This window comes from Aethalodelphis obliquidens, unplaced genomic scaffold (assembly GCF_003676395.1).
Source record: "Aethalodelphis obliquidens isolate GAN/ISIS:26980383/991018 unplaced genomic scaffold, ASM367639v1 scaffold142, whole genome shotgun sequence".
In the NCBI taxonomy this organism is placed as follows: Eukaryota; Metazoa; Chordata; class Mammalia; order Artiodactyla; family Delphinidae; genus Aethalodelphis; species Aethalodelphis obliquidens.
Window position 1 is genome coordinate 49071 of NW_020838086.1, and position 15414 is coordinate 64484.

The window sequence follows — 15414 nt, forward strand, 5'->3', positions numbered from 1 at the left end:
AAAGAAAAGACAGTAGAATAACTTCACTCTGCCCCATCTCCACATTCTACAGAAATTGGATTTTCTTTCCTTTCTTATCCAGGAACAACCTGGTCAGTGTCACAAAGTACAAAGTTTGAGGTGAGGGCCTTAAACATAAAGGTTATTTGTCCGGTTTTCTCTTCCATCTTCTATTCTGCTGCTTCTGAGGTTAAATGCTGACTTGGGTCATCTGGCCTGATCATACTCACTCAAACACCCCCCCCACCCCCCGAGCTCTTGCCTATTTAGCTCTTTTCCAGGGTGAAGTGAGTAATTTGAGTTAACTGGCATTCAGCCAGCCTCACATCTCCTCAGCCAAAACCCAGCTGCTTTTGGAGAGAAGGGAAAGGTTGAGTTCTGCTTACATTCACCTACGACTGTCTCCTAACCCTGGCACAGAGAGGTGTTGTTATAGCAAATTCACCCTTCCCGAAGATCATGTTCTCAAGCTCTCATCGAAGATACTAAGTTTCTAGGGCAGAGAAGGCCAAAGGGTACAGCTTAACTGCTTGCTTATATACATTCTTGACAAAGCCCTCACTCCTAATGTAGGGTAGCCCTCAGAGTTACCAGGGACCCCTCTCAGGATTTAGACCTAGAGGAGGTCCAAAGTGCAAACCAGTGTCAGTGAATCATCTTAGGAACCTGGCTGGTGTGGGAAGGAGGACCTTAACACTTGAGCCCTGAAGACTAACAGGCTTTGCCTGCTCTCAGTAACTACTGTAAGCTACACAGAAGAACTCTCAAAGATGGATGATTACATAGCTTCTAATAAAATACCCAGTTTTTTAAAAACTCCTCTTCTACTCCTAACTTCTGTTCTTAAATTGTCTGTAACTTTGCCTAAATAACACTCAGCCATTTAAAAGGCCATTATAAAATAAATGTCATTGTTTACTTTGATGTTCATTTCTAGTTGCTATTTAATTTACTCTAAGTACCTATATTGGAATATTTGAACTTCACAGACCAGATAAACAAGTCAAAGAATCTCTCTAAAGACGCTTCCAATTCTAAAAGTCTATGATTTATGAAAGCACCATATAAGTCTTTTATTTCACTAGTTTTTGCTCCCACTTATTATGGTGGGATGCCCAGAATGGTGGAAATGTGATTGAAATTACTATAAACCTAACATTAAACAAACATGATCCCTTCTAGAAATTTATGGCTGGAAAATTTTTAATGACTGTAATAACCCTTCATCCCTCTCCTATCCTCTTCCTGCCTAAGCCCTCATTTCTCTGACTCCTCTCCTAACTAATGGTAAGGAAACACTTGAGGCAAATATATAAGTAGGAGACAAGTAGGCAGCCTCCTTCTTCAAGTACCTTTGGAAATCTGAAGACTCCAACCAAACAAAAATGAATATAAATTTCTGTAGTAGTAGTCAAGATAGGTTATGCAGTGTTACAGTAACCGATAACTCTAAAATATCAGTGACTTAAACTTTTAAGTCCAGCTCATGCAACAAGACCAACATAGTTGTTATCTAAACTCTTGAAGTAGCTACCATCTCTGTCACTGCCACTCAGTGTGCCAGAGGGAAAGAAGAAGGAATATCGCACTGGTGCCTAAACCTTCGTCTAAAAATGATACACTTCACTTCTACTCACATTTTATTGACCAAAGCAGGTCACACTGTCCCACCTACTTCAAGGCAGTAGGGAAATGCAATCCCAACATGGCCCAGAAGCAGAGAGAACCTAGATTGTTTCGAACAGCTTTCACTAAAAGAGCTTCAATTCTTCCATCCATCTGCTACATTTTTTTTTTTTTTTTTTTGCGGTACGCAGGCCTCTCACTGTTGTGGCCTCTCCCCGTTGTGGAGCACAGGCTCCAGACGCGCAGGCCCGGCGGCCATGGCTCACGGGCCCAGCCGCTCCGCAGCATGTGGGATCTTCCCAGACCGGGGCACGAACCCGTGTCCCCTGCGTCAGCAGGCGGACTCTCAACCACTGCGCCACCAGGAAAGCCCCATCCACTACATTTTTATTCAACAAAACCTTTAGTGCTTACCAAATGCCAGGCATTCTTTTAGGCATTAAGGTACACAAGGGGTCAAAAAACAAAACAAAACAAAACAAAAAAACCTCATGGAGCACATATTCACTCCTAGAGCATCACAGTAACAACAGACTCCATTGTAGTACATTCCTCCCTGTCCCACTAGGCCTTCTTTCTCTCTTCTCTTTTCTAATAGCATTTTCCTTCCTTTGTCTTTGGCCATCCACCCCCAATCTCATCTAATCTCTAATCTTCAAATCCTATCTTCATTTTCTAGGGCACCACTCCCTTCCCCTTTGTTGTAGCTGTATTTTAAAATAAAAGGTTTGGGGCTTCCCTGGTGGCGCAGTGGTTGAGAGTCTGCCTGCTGATGCAGGGGACACGGGTTCGTGCCCGCTGAGCCTGCGCATCTGGAGCCTGTGCTCCACAACGGGAGAGGCCACAGCAGTGAGAGGCCCGCGTACCAATAAATAAAATAATAATAAAATAAAATAAAATAAAAGGTTTGGAACTAAGTAGCTTTACTGACATTTTCTGATCATAGCTCCTGGTACTTAGTAAGCACCTTAAAAACTACTGAATGAATTAATGTAAATAACATATTCTACTTGATAGTAGAAAGTTTTGGACAAGCTCTACCCTCAATTTTTCAAAATCTGATCACATTCTGACCTACCAAGTGGGAACATCAGTGATGACTCCTAAATATGGTACTTTCCTTTCCATGCATTCCCCCAAGAGCCTCACCCTATGGTGAACACATAGGTCTGCCAACATCTGAAGAAAGCAACTGATTTCAACCCACTCAGACTGAAGAAACAAAAACACTTCAGCTTTGTTATAGCTCCTGGTTTGTTTTGCTGAGGTAGTGGAGAGGGACTGTGCCACTGAAATAGTATCCTATATAACCAGATGAGTAGGATTCTATAAAAAGTCCTACTAGCCTATATGACAGCAAGTAGGTATCATGAAGATATGCAAGACCCTGACATTACTCTGATTTTACTGTTCTTTACTCCATCCTAGTAGGGTCTATGGCATCTAGCACCACAGCTTTCCAGACTATACATCAAATATAACAGCTGTCACTTTTGAGCTAACCCTGGTGAGGGTCTGAAGAAGGCCACATTGTGCAGGACCACACAAAACATTTCTGGACCCTCATCAAATGGAGACAACCACATGCTTGGTTAGAGAGTCCCCAACATTTTTTTTTTTAAGAGATATCCTTTTTTTAATTTTTAATTTTATTTATTTATTTTTGGCTGTGTTGGGTCTTTGTTGCTGCACGTGGACTTTCTCTAGTTGTGGCAAGCGGGGGCTACTCTTGGTTGCGGTCCGCGGGCTTATTGCGGTGGCTTCTCTTGTTGCAGAGCATGGGCTCTAGGCACGCGGGCTTCAGTAGTTATAGCACGTGGGTTCAGTAGTTGTGGCACACAGGCTTAGTTCCCCGCGTCATGGGGAATCTTTTCGGACCAGGGCTCGAACACATGTCCCCTGCATTGGCAGGTGGATTCTTAACCACTGTGCCACCAGGGAAGTCCCCCCAAATTTTAAAAAAATGATTCAGAATGGCATATAACTTTTCTGGAATATCTTTCCTCCTTTGTTTCTCATTTTCTCCGGACTTGAACAAAGCTTGCAAAATAAAAAATCATGTAAGTTTCCTTTCAGATTCACACTATGGTTTGGCACTGCTGAAAAATTCCTGTCTGATTTCACTAACCCCATACTAAAAACAAAAACAAAGAAACATGAAGAGATCTGAAGTCTAGTCCAGGATCTGTGGCTAAATTAGCTTTGTAATCAAAGCATCTCAGATTTCTACATCTTAGTTCCTCATCAGGAAAATGATGGAGCTAAACTACGTGATCTCTATGGTCTCTTCCAGCTCCAAAATGTTTTAAGTTTAGTGAAAGGCTCAGGATTTCCACTCCTGATTAGTATGCAGAAAGTTGCAAGACACCATCACTCTCATCCTATAAACCCTGATAAGTTGAATAAGCTACAAAATTGTAGTTTTTTTATTTTGTTTTTAAACATCAGGGGACTTCCCTGGTGGCGCAGTGGTTAAGAATCCACCTGCCAATGCAGGGGACACGGGTTCGAGCCCTGGTCGGGAAAGATCCCCCATGACGCGGGGAACTAAGCCTGTGTGCCAAACTACTAAGCCTGCGCTCTCGAGTCCTTGAGCTACAACTACTGAGCCCGCGAGCCACAACTACTGGAGCCCGTGCACCTAGAGCCCATGCTCCGCAACAAGAGGAGCCACCACAATGACAAGCCCCAGCTCACCGCAATTAGAGAAAGCCTGTGCACAGCAACAAAGACCCAATGCAGCCAAAAATAAACAAATAAATTTTTAAAAAACACCAGAAAGGATGCAAAGAACTCTAAATAAATTAAGTTCCAGAAAATGTCGAGCTCTTCATAAGACAAGAGACCATGGCTATTCTCATTCCTGGCAAAGTGGCAAGAAAACAAGAAATTTTCCACTAACAGGACTAAGAAGAAACCAACCAAATTTATAAACAAATTTTACTAGCTGAATGTGGATTCAGGTAACAGATTAGAATTCAGAGGAAGCCCAGTTACAAGCCCCACCTGCCAATTCTTCCCCACGGGTCCTCACTAAGGGCACAAGTCTGAAGTCAAGGCCGGAAAGCTGAGAGAAAATCTCATGAAGCATATAGGTCTCCACTGTGTACAAGACAGATGCCCTCTTTTTTTTTGGGGGGTACGCGGGCCTCTCACTGTTGTGGCCTCTCCCGTTGCGGAGCACAGGCTCCGGACGCGCAGGCTCAGCGGCCATGGCTCACGGGCCCAGCCACTCTGTGGCATCTGGGATCTTCCCGGACCGGGGCACGAGCCCGTGTCCCCTGCATCGGCAGGCGGACTCTCAACCACTGCACCACCAGGGAAGCCCCAGATGCCCTCTTAAGGTGAAGGCCAAGACAGGAATATGAGATAAACCCCTCCAAGTCACTCTGAATGTAAGGCAGATAGTCTTCATTAGAAAATGGGCAAAAACATGAGTTAAATAAAGAAAACCTGAGGTGGTACTGAGACGCAAAGAAAATGTCCAAGCAATCTAAAGAGTTGGCAGCTAGGCTGAAAAGTAGAGAGCCCCAAGGTTCAGAAAGCTGACAGGGCAGAAGTATGTGATGAGAAAATGGACAAAAACTTTCCAAAACTGATAAAAGACATCAACTCACAAACCTGGAAGCTCAATGAACAGCAAGCAGGATAAATACAAAGAAACCCATACTTAGGCACATCATCAACTGTTGAAAACTGGGGAGTGGGAAGGGCGGAAGAGCAACTCTTAAAAGCAACTATGGAAAAGAGAAAAAGTATATACTAGGGAAAAACAATAGAAACAATGGCTGATTTATCATTAGAAACAATGAAAGCCAGAAGACAACAGAACACCACCTTTCAAGTTCCAAAAGAAACTATCAACCCAGAATTCTACATCTAGGAAAACATACTTCAAAAATGATGAAATAAAAACATTTCAAAGAGACAAAAGGGAAAAGAACTTGTCTCCAACAGACTTTCACTACAAGAAATGCTAAAAGAAGTTGGTTACGGTGAAGGAAAATGACACCAAATGGAACCCCAGATCTGCAGAAAGGAACAAAATCCCCAGAAAGGGTAAATAATTGGAAAATACAAAAAGCCTTTAAAACAAAACAAAACACATGTTTAAATGTCTTTAAGAGACTATTGATTGTTTAGAGCAAAAATAATAATGTACTGTAGCGGTTATAGCACATGTAGAAGTAAAACATAAGAGCACAATGTGCTAGAAGGGGGTAAACTGAATCATGCAATCGTAAGGTTTGCAGTGTTAGTGAAGTAGTTTATATTATTCAAAACAGACTGCGATAAATAATGAAAGGCTCATGGGTCATCTTTAAACACCTTGTCCCTTTTTGGCCATTATGTATACTTACTAACATGCCCATCAATGGGGAGTAAAGGGAAGGAAAAAGAAAACTAAGTAAATCAACAATTATCAGTAATGATTTATTTTGCCAAGCAGTTGTGTACTTTTACATCAATAATAACACAAACTAATACATTAACATTTAAATACCACAGATTCGGGACTTCCCTGGCGGTTGGGCAGGGGGCATGGGTTCAATCCCTGGCCTGGGAACTAAGATCCCACATGCCACACGCATGGCCATAAATACATTCACACATATGTACATACATACATATATACATACCACAAATTCACTGACACTTCCAAAGAAGACAGAAATTAACCATGTTACTCAAGATAAATACACATTTTATTATTTTTTCCCAAATATTTTAATTGAAATAATTTTGAGGGGCTCTACTTTCTACTTTAAAAGTATATAGTTTTTAAGAATTTAAGGACTTCCCTGGCAGTCCAGTGGTTAAGACTCTGTGCTCCCAACGCAGGGGGAACCGGTTCGATCCCTGGTCTGGGACTAAGATTCTGCATGCCATGTGGTGCGGCCAAAAATTAAAAAAAAAAAAAAAAGAATTAAAAAAACTACATTATGGGGCTTCCCTGGTGGCGTAGTGGTTGAGAGTCCGCCTGCCGATACAGGGGACACGAGTTCGTGCCCCGGTCCCGGAAGATCTCACATGCCACGGAGCAGCTGGGCCCGTGAGCCATGGCTGCTGAGCCTGCGCGTCCGGAGCCTGTGCTCCGCAACGGGAGAGGCCACAACAGTGAGAGGCCCGAGTACCGCAAAAACAAAATAAATAAAAAAATATAAAAAAGTAAAAAACTGCATTATGGAGTACAGCTCAAAAGTTCTAAGTTGACGATATAAATAACATTATCTGGTACATATTTATCCTACATTATCAGCTTTTAGAAAAGCAATTAATGAAAAACATTTGTATTATAAAGGAAGTCACAGCACTGAACATGAGAATAGAATTTTAATAGTTGAATTTTAAAAGAACTGAATAAACAATAGCAAGCTTAAGAACGTAGTATGTGTGAAGCATACTACTCTTACACTAAATCCTCCTAAAAACACTGCAAAATGGGTCCTAAGATCTTTAGAGAATTTAAATAATGCATTAAAAATCACATATCAGTGAGAGCCAGAATTTGAACCTCAGGTTTCAAATCAAAGCCCATGACTGTCTCTCAAATAATAATGTAATTTACTGACAAGTACACTACACATTCCCCCCCAACCCTTTAATAGTACAGTATATTTCTTATAGACAGAACATTCTTCTGCATAACCAAAATATAATCATCAAAGTCAGGAAATTAACACTGGCATAGTACTACTATCTAGTACTCAGATCCCATTTAAGTTTTTACAATTGTACCAATAATGTACTTGAGAGCTAAATAAACCCAGTTCAGAATCACATGTTACAATGACTACAACGCAATCTTTAATGTACTTTTTCCCTATAGAAGTTTAAGGGAGTCAAACAAACATTTTATACCGTGCACAAAAATTTACTGAGCACTTGGCACGTGTCAGGCACTGTTTCCTGGTACAGTGGAGAATAAGACAGTTAAGGTTCTGCTTCCAAAGACTTTACATTCTAATGAGGAAAGATTAACAAGTAAACATAACTTCAGATTTGGCCAAGTGCTATGACTGGGTGACTTGCAAATGGCCATCTAAGGAACTGAAGCCTGAATAGTAAGACAGAACCAGTGTTGCTAAGAGATGGGAAAAGAGTGTTCCAAACAGAGGAAAAAGCAAATACAACCTAGAGCAGGACATAACTTGGTATTCTGGAGGAAAAGAAAAGATGTGACAGCGTCCTGAGCAAAGGGAGCAGGGACTGATGGCAAACACATGAGGCAGGATTCTGAATTTTATAACTAAGAAAGCTACTGCAAGGATTTTAAGCAGACAACTGGCATGGTTTCATCTCCATTTTTTTTTTTTTTCCCAGTACGTGAGCCTCTCACTGTTGTGGCCTCTCCCGTTGTGGAGCACAGGCTCCGGACGCACAGGCTCAGCGGCCATGGCTCATGGGCCCAACCACTCCACGGCATGTGGGATCTTCCCGCACCAGAGCACAAACCCATGTCCCTTGCATCGGCAGGCGGACTCTCAACCACTGCGCGACCAGGGAAGCCCTGTTTCATCTCCATTTTTTTTTTTTTTTTCCTCTCCATTTTTAAAAGATGATTCTGGCTACCAGGAGGAGAATGCACTGAAGAAGATGGTCAAGTGAAAGCAGAGGCCAGTTAAAAGCTATTTCAGTAGGCCACATGAAATGATGGCAACTGAGATTAGGCTGGTAGAAATGAAGATGTAAAACAGGAGAAATCAAAATCATATTTTGGAGACCAAGAAAACGTGATGATGGATTAGATATGGTGGATAAAGGGAAAAATAGGTTTTAAGGATAACTCCTAGGTGACAATTACTGAGATGGGGAAGACTTGGAGAACAATATGGGAGAAAGAGGTCTATTTTGGACATATTAAGTCTATTTAGGTGACAAGTCTAAACCAGAAACAAACACTTGAGAATTATTCACATATAGATACTATTTAAAAAACTAAATTGAATGAGACCTCCTATGGATAGAATCAAGAGAAGGGGGGAAAAAAGTCCAGGACTAACCTCTGGGATACGCCAATACTTAGAGGCAGGAGAGGAGAGAGAAGCCTGTAAAAAAAAAAAAAAAAAGTATGACAAAGTGTGAGGTAGGAGGAATACAGGAATATGTGTCCCATAAACTAAGAGAAGCAGGAGAATAGGCAGAAAACTGTGGTCAATAATACTGAATGCTGCTGCAAGATCCTTTAAGATAGAATTGGTAAATGGATATCACTGGTAACCTTGACTAGAGTACTTTCAGTGGTGAGATGGTGATAGAAACCAGTCTGGAGTTGAAGAGCAAATGAAAGTGGAGAGAGCACACAAAGACAGTTCTTGAAAATCTGCTTGAAAGAGGATCAGGGAAATGAGGCAGTAACTAGAGGAGAAGAATGTGGAATCAGGAGAGGGTTTATAACAGATTTCTATTCTATATCTGCACTGTCCAATACAGAGTCAATAGCTACACATGGCTACCAAGCAACTGAAATGTAGCTAGTATGACTGAGGAACTGAATTTTTTAAAATTAATTTTTGTTTAATTAGCCACATGTGGCTAGTGGCTATATTGGACAGCATAGCTCTAGAGCACATCTGTATACCAATAAAGATGGCCCAATAGAAAGGGCAAAATTCAAGATGCAGGCAAGAAATGAGTCCTTAAGAAGTCAAGAGAAGGAATCTAGAGCACAAGTGGAGGAATGTACAAGGGATATAACATGAATGAAGCAAGGCAGGAAGCCATGTAATCGGTGGGAACCAAAAAGACTTAAAATCAGAATATCCCTTAAGTTTGGTTGGAATCTTAAACATAAGACTAAATACAGAAGGCTATAAAAAGCTAATCACGAGGGGAAGGGAAGGTAATTCAAATTTACTATCTATTAAGTGACAGGCACTTTCTAAAACCAACTACTTCTGTTACTCAGAACCAACACCTTGTAAGTCACATTTTACAAATATGAACACTTTTGCTCCGAGAGGTAAATCAAGTTCACTGAAATCACACATATAGTAAATGTCAAGATCTGGACGCAGGCCACTCTAACTTACTCTAGGGTTAGAATCTTACCACTGCATAAGGTGGGAGGTTAAGAACCACTCAATGTTTCTATGCCTGGAAATAACATAACAAATGGCAGATCAATCTGGGAGCTTATCAACAAGTGGAAAAAAGCCTGGAGGTACTAGGCCAGAGGCAAAACTGTCCCCTCAATGCTATCTGCAAGATAATTAAGGAATATTTACTTAACAGGTTATTTTTAATATTTTTAAATCCAAGTGAAAATATCTTTACTGAGACAAATGGGAAAATGCATATTCTTGCAACTTTGAGTGTCTACATTACTGAACACAGGAGTATCAATCAGATAATTGGCATTGTTTTATAATAACTACTAAAATAATATCTGGGCATATTAGAAAAGCAGGTAGTTAGAAACCTACCATCTCTCCAATTTGTAAATGAAGAGGGAAATTATTAAATTAAGCCTAATCAGTTATTTTTTTAGGGGTGATAAAAATATTTTATATTTTAATGTTATATGAACTCTCAACTCGACACATTTTGTCAAAACTTATCAAACTGTACATCTTAGGATCACGCTCACCATGCCATAAATTCATACGTATCAGTTTTAAAATAAATTGCATATTTTTCATAAGTTATCAATTGCTTTTATAACATAGCTATTTAATAAGTACCTAATACTTTTCTCAAGAATCAAGGAGAAAGATTAAATTTTTTTCCTTCAAAAAAATCTGTTAGAAGAAAATTATACGTTAAAAGCCTAATCAGTTATTAAATTACAGCTTAGACTATTTTAAATTTAGTGTGGGCAAAGATCATCTAAATCTGTGCTGTCCAATATGGTAGCCACTAACTTCATGCAGCTATTTAAGTATAAATTAATTAAAATTACATATAATTAAATATTCAGTTCCTCAGGTGCACTAGCCACCTGTCAAATGCTCAATAGTCACATGTGGCTAGTGGTTATCTCATTGGACAGCACAGAATAAAACATTTCTATCATCACAGAAAGTTCTACTGGACAGTGATTAGATCCTCAATCTTCCTTTTGACTTTTTTTTTCAGGAGGGCCAATGGAAAGAGCAACTCAGAAGACCTGAGTTTTCCAAATCAGTCACTAACCAGCTGAGCAACTTATGTATGGTTACTTAGCAATGCTTCCAGAAATGAATGTGCATTTGAATCACCTAAGAATCTAGTTAAACTGCAGGTTCTAACACAGTAAGTCTTGAGATGGGGTCGAGATTCTGCACTTCCAACAAATTCCCAGGTGCTGCTAATACTGCTTGTCCAGAAATCACCCTGTGAGCAACAAGGTCTTAGATTTCTCTGGGCCTCAGTTTTTTTAGCTGTCAAATGATGTAACTGGGGGAAGATAATACCCATGACCCCTCCATAAAAACTAACATTTTATAGTTTTATAGTTGTATAGAATTAAATGCACACAGATTTCTCATACTCTTGAAGAGGCAGTCTCTTCCCTGAAGTAAATGCTAGGATTCTAACAAACAATTTTTGTGATACCATTTTTTCCCCATAAAAAAATATCAAATTTAAATGAATATCAATGGGAAAATGTGATTTGCTACAGACAATCAGTCTCGGTACTACTTTTCAGAAATGGATTTAAAAGGCTGACATGTATATAAGACAAACCTTTCTAAATGCATCACCTCCACATGACAAGCAACTCCCAGGAAAAAAAAGTAACTACAATTACATTATTGTTTTTATGAAGTCTCAGTCAGGGCTCTGAGCAATAAAACCGACCCAAATCCCCATACCCCTAGCAGGCAGTGGAGTAATGTAACAGGCCCACAAAACAGGCTGAAGGAGCTGATAGTGGGAAGCCAACAATGCCAGAAAGAATTTACTTTTGAGGCATCTTCTATTTTAACATGGGCCCTAGAGCATGCAATGCAAACAAGGAACTGGATAGCAGTGGTGAGGCTCATAGTTTCATAAGGCAATACCTCATAGAAAGGAGATAGGCTAACACACCCAGTTTGTTTATAAATTCTGAATGAAGCATGACAGGTAATTACCTATATTCTCAACACACACACACTGGAAATACATGTTCAACCTCTAAATGACAGGATGCTTTGAAAATCTATAATACTTTTAAATTTGTATTTTTAGATTTCCTTTAGTGGGAAATACAGTTTAAAGTTTGAATTAAATTTTACTAAAGCTCCCCTATATAAATCATACAACGTTCTTCCAAAATCTCTCCAAAGATCTGATTCTCATTAATACACTTTACTGCCCACAAACCCCTTCAAATAAATCACTGAGAAGATAAATCATATATACAAAGAAAAACTTGGGAGTGGGGAGTTTTTTCTCACTTTTAAAACAAACTGCTATCTCAATCTTCTTTTTTCCCTCAATCTTACTTTAAGCCAACCTGCTAAACAATGGCTTTCTACAATGGTCAAAATTATTTTATTACCAAATTTCAATGTAAGTCCTAAATTTGGAGCTGTACATTCAGCTTATCTTAGAAAAAGACTGATGAAAAAATAGTGCCTATAACAATACCTATTCTAAGTTGTCTTTATTAAAACAGCAAATTCACGTAGATCAGGAGAAAGCACTAAATATAATTCCATCAGAGTGAAATGTTCATATTAAGAGCTTTATCTGATTAAACACTGCTGTGCTTTTACAACACTTATTTAAACTACAGTAATTTCTAGATATTATAAAGATAACTTTTACATTACCAATGAAAACAAAAGGTTAATTTCTATCCACACCATAAAAGTACTATCTGTCCTTTGTAAATAATCCATAAGAAATCTCTCTCAATAATAACCAACGAACTGCTAGTATCAAGTATTTAATTGCAGCAACTGACCAGCAATTAATTTTACCTTTCCTCTCAACAAATATTACAAAATTCCACCTGCAGGATAAATGATATCCTTTTAAAATGCAATTTAAGAAGCCATTACTTTTTTACAGAAACTGTGGCTCCTCTATGAGAGAGACAATTATAATGTGTACAGGAGAATTTTAGCCTATCATTTAAAAAAATACAGTGTGTAAAAAAAAGGCCACGTAGCAGTCCGTGGGCAGGATGAGTCATCACCCAACTCAAAACTTGCAGCACTTCTAAGCTTCCTCCTACCCGACCCCATCCCCTTCAGCAATGTACCCTGAGTCAGCAAACCTTCCTATTTTGTCAGTTATGAATTCTCACGATGCTTAAATGAACTTATGCAAAATGCTGCAACACTTTTAGTACTAACATTTGTCATTAGAACATGTGCTTTTTTCCTATTGCAAAATTAACTGATCTTCAATCTTCTCTGGATTCCTTCTTAATCACAGAAAGTAGCAAACACTTTTAATCCTCTTTTGCAAATAAATGAACTGCAAAATATGGTGATATATAATGGTTTTTCTAAATAATTCTCCATTTCCCAGAGTTTTTTTCTGAACAGTAATACTTAGGTGATTAAAACGTATCCTGCTCAAATCTGGCATATTTCCTAGAAGACTGCAATTACTGAATTTAGGACACCAATAAGCAATTTTACCAAGTTTCACAAGGCAATTCTTATTAAGTGATGTAACACATATATGGAAAAGAACTCCACGCTCCTTGGCACATGTAAACATGTTTGAACAACGACCCGTTTAAGAAGTGTAAAGTCTCTGCCACCCAATTAGAAATTATATTTCAAACATAAATATCTGACATTGCTAAGAAGAAACTCTAGAGGCAGTTCCCTTTCAGGGCCCAGTCCTGTTTGGTCCCTTCATTCTTCTAGCTCAGAATACTCATTCTTCTAGTCAGACCATCTCAGTTTCCCAACGTTAGAGAGAATGTGTCCAATCAGAACTTTAAATGACACGGCTAGGGCTTCCCTGGTGGCGCAGTGGTTGAGAGTCCGCCTGCCGATGCAGGGGACACGGGTTCGTGCCCCGGTCCGGGAAGATCCCACATGCCGCGGAGCGGCTGGGCCCGTGAGCCATGGCCACTGAGCCTGCGCGTCCGGAGCCTGTGCCCCGCAACGGAAGAGGCCACAACAGTGAGAGGCCCGCGTACCGAAAAAGGAAAAAAAAAAAAAAAAAAATGACACGGCTAGACAAATCAAACAATCAGAAAACTACTCTGAAGCTGTTTTCGCTCCATTTTGTCCCCTGTTAATTTTTGTTTCCCTTGACAAACCATCTTGTACCTGTAAAAAAGTTAACACGCAGACTGACTTTGGGGAGCATTTTTAGCATTGAAGGAAAGAACATGAATTTTGCTGCAAATGCTGTAGGCTTCTAATTCCACCTCACCAGTTTCCCTTTACTGGACCTTTTCCAATGAGCGAGCAAAGGAAAAAATAAAACAGGAAAGGAATCAAAAATATCCTGCTCCGGGGCGCTCCCACATAACACCTGAACCAGTCTTACTAAGCCAAGAACAAAAGGCGGCCAAAACGCCCTTAGTTTTCAACGCACCTCACCAAGTCAGGGAAAAATGCACAGCGGAGCGAGGAGGCCCCTTTTCAGTGAACTGACAAAACAAGTTTTCATTTGGGGACCTTCATGGACCACCACCGCTCCACGTCCCGAACGCAGCTCAGGCAAGGGTGTAGTAGAGGAGGAGGAAATTAGGAATTCCGATTCAGACGACTTTTTCTGTACCTCCTTTACGGCCACACTCAACTCAGGCAGAGGACTTCAGGGCTCTGAGCCGAGCCGGGTGAGCGGCGCGCTACGCAATTTGCCGAGTGCACTGGAGACTTTGCCCGGCCGGAGTCAGCTGAGGCCGAGTCACCCGAGTGGGATGGGGGAGGAGACGCGGGAGCATTTCGAAAGGCAGCGTGCCAGCAAGGCGAGACTCCGCGCCACCTCACGCTCCCGGGGCGGGCCGCCCTTCCCGGCCGCCGCCCCGGGCCCGCCGGCGGGGCCGGGCCGGGCTTCGAACCCGCTGACCCGGGCGCGGGCGGCGGTGCGGTAGCCGGAAAGCGGGGCCCCGGGGCGGGCAGTCGCGGCCGGGCCCGGAACCGCGGCCGGCGAGGGGCGTGCCGGGTGGGAGGGGCGCGCCGGTCGCACTGCCGGCCCCACGCGGGGACCCCGGCCCGCCGCCCGCCGGCCCGTGCGGGGCCGCGCCGGCCAGGCCCGAGTTAGCGAGCCGGCGGGCGGGCCGGGGGCGGGCGGGAGACGGAACAAAAGCGCCTTTGTTGAGCGGCTGCAGCCGGAGGGTCACACACAATGGAGGGAGCCGGCTCCGCCGCCGCCGCCGGGCCCGCCGCGGCGCCCTCCCGAGCAGCCCCGCCGGCGCGCCCTGCACACGTACACACACATACTCACGGGACTTCTCCGACTCATCGAGGGAGTGCGGGGCCCACGGACAGCCCCCTGTGTCGGCTCAGGTCTCCGGCTGTGCTGGCGGCAGCGGCGTCTCCGAGGCTCTCGCTTTGCCGCAGTCGCCGCCATGTAACCCCGACCCGCGAGAGAGGGCGAGGAAGAGGGGGCGGGGTTTCCAGGAGCCACGCCCTCTCACGTCACAGGCTCACTCCACGGGTGCCCCCCCCCCCCCCCCCCTGCCCCAGGCCAGCCCCGCGCGCCGGCCGGCGCCGGAATTTCCAACGTCGGTGTTTGGGTTCCGCGTGGTGCAGGGGCTGCAGGAGAGGCACGCGGGCTCGTCAGGCGTCTCGCGTGGGGTGGGGTGGGGTGGGGTGGGCTGGACTGGGCCAGGCCGGGGGGCTGGCGCGGAGGTAAACAGACGGGCCCTCTTCGCTCTACGTGCCCCAGCATTAGAGGGCG

At 42.5% G+C, this 15414-nt stretch overlaps 1 protein-coding gene across 3 annotated transcripts in view; it reads right to left on the reverse strand.

Moving 5' to 3' along the window:
- Positions 1 to 15116, reverse strand: part of MAPK6 (mitogen-activated protein kinase 6) — a 35786-nt gene extending 20670 nt beyond the window's left edge. The window contains exon 1 of one of the 3 annotated variants that reach the window (XM_027099809.1): positions 14959 to 15116. The gene's annotated coding sequence lies outside the window, so the exon portion shown is untranslated. Of the gene's footprint in view, positions 1 to 14103; positions 14248 to 14289; positions 14398 to 14958 lie in introns of those variants that run through there. The other 2 variants (XM_027099811.1, XM_027099810.1) reach the window with 2 other exon arrangements.
- Positions 15117 to 15414: the final 298 nt, after the last annotated feature.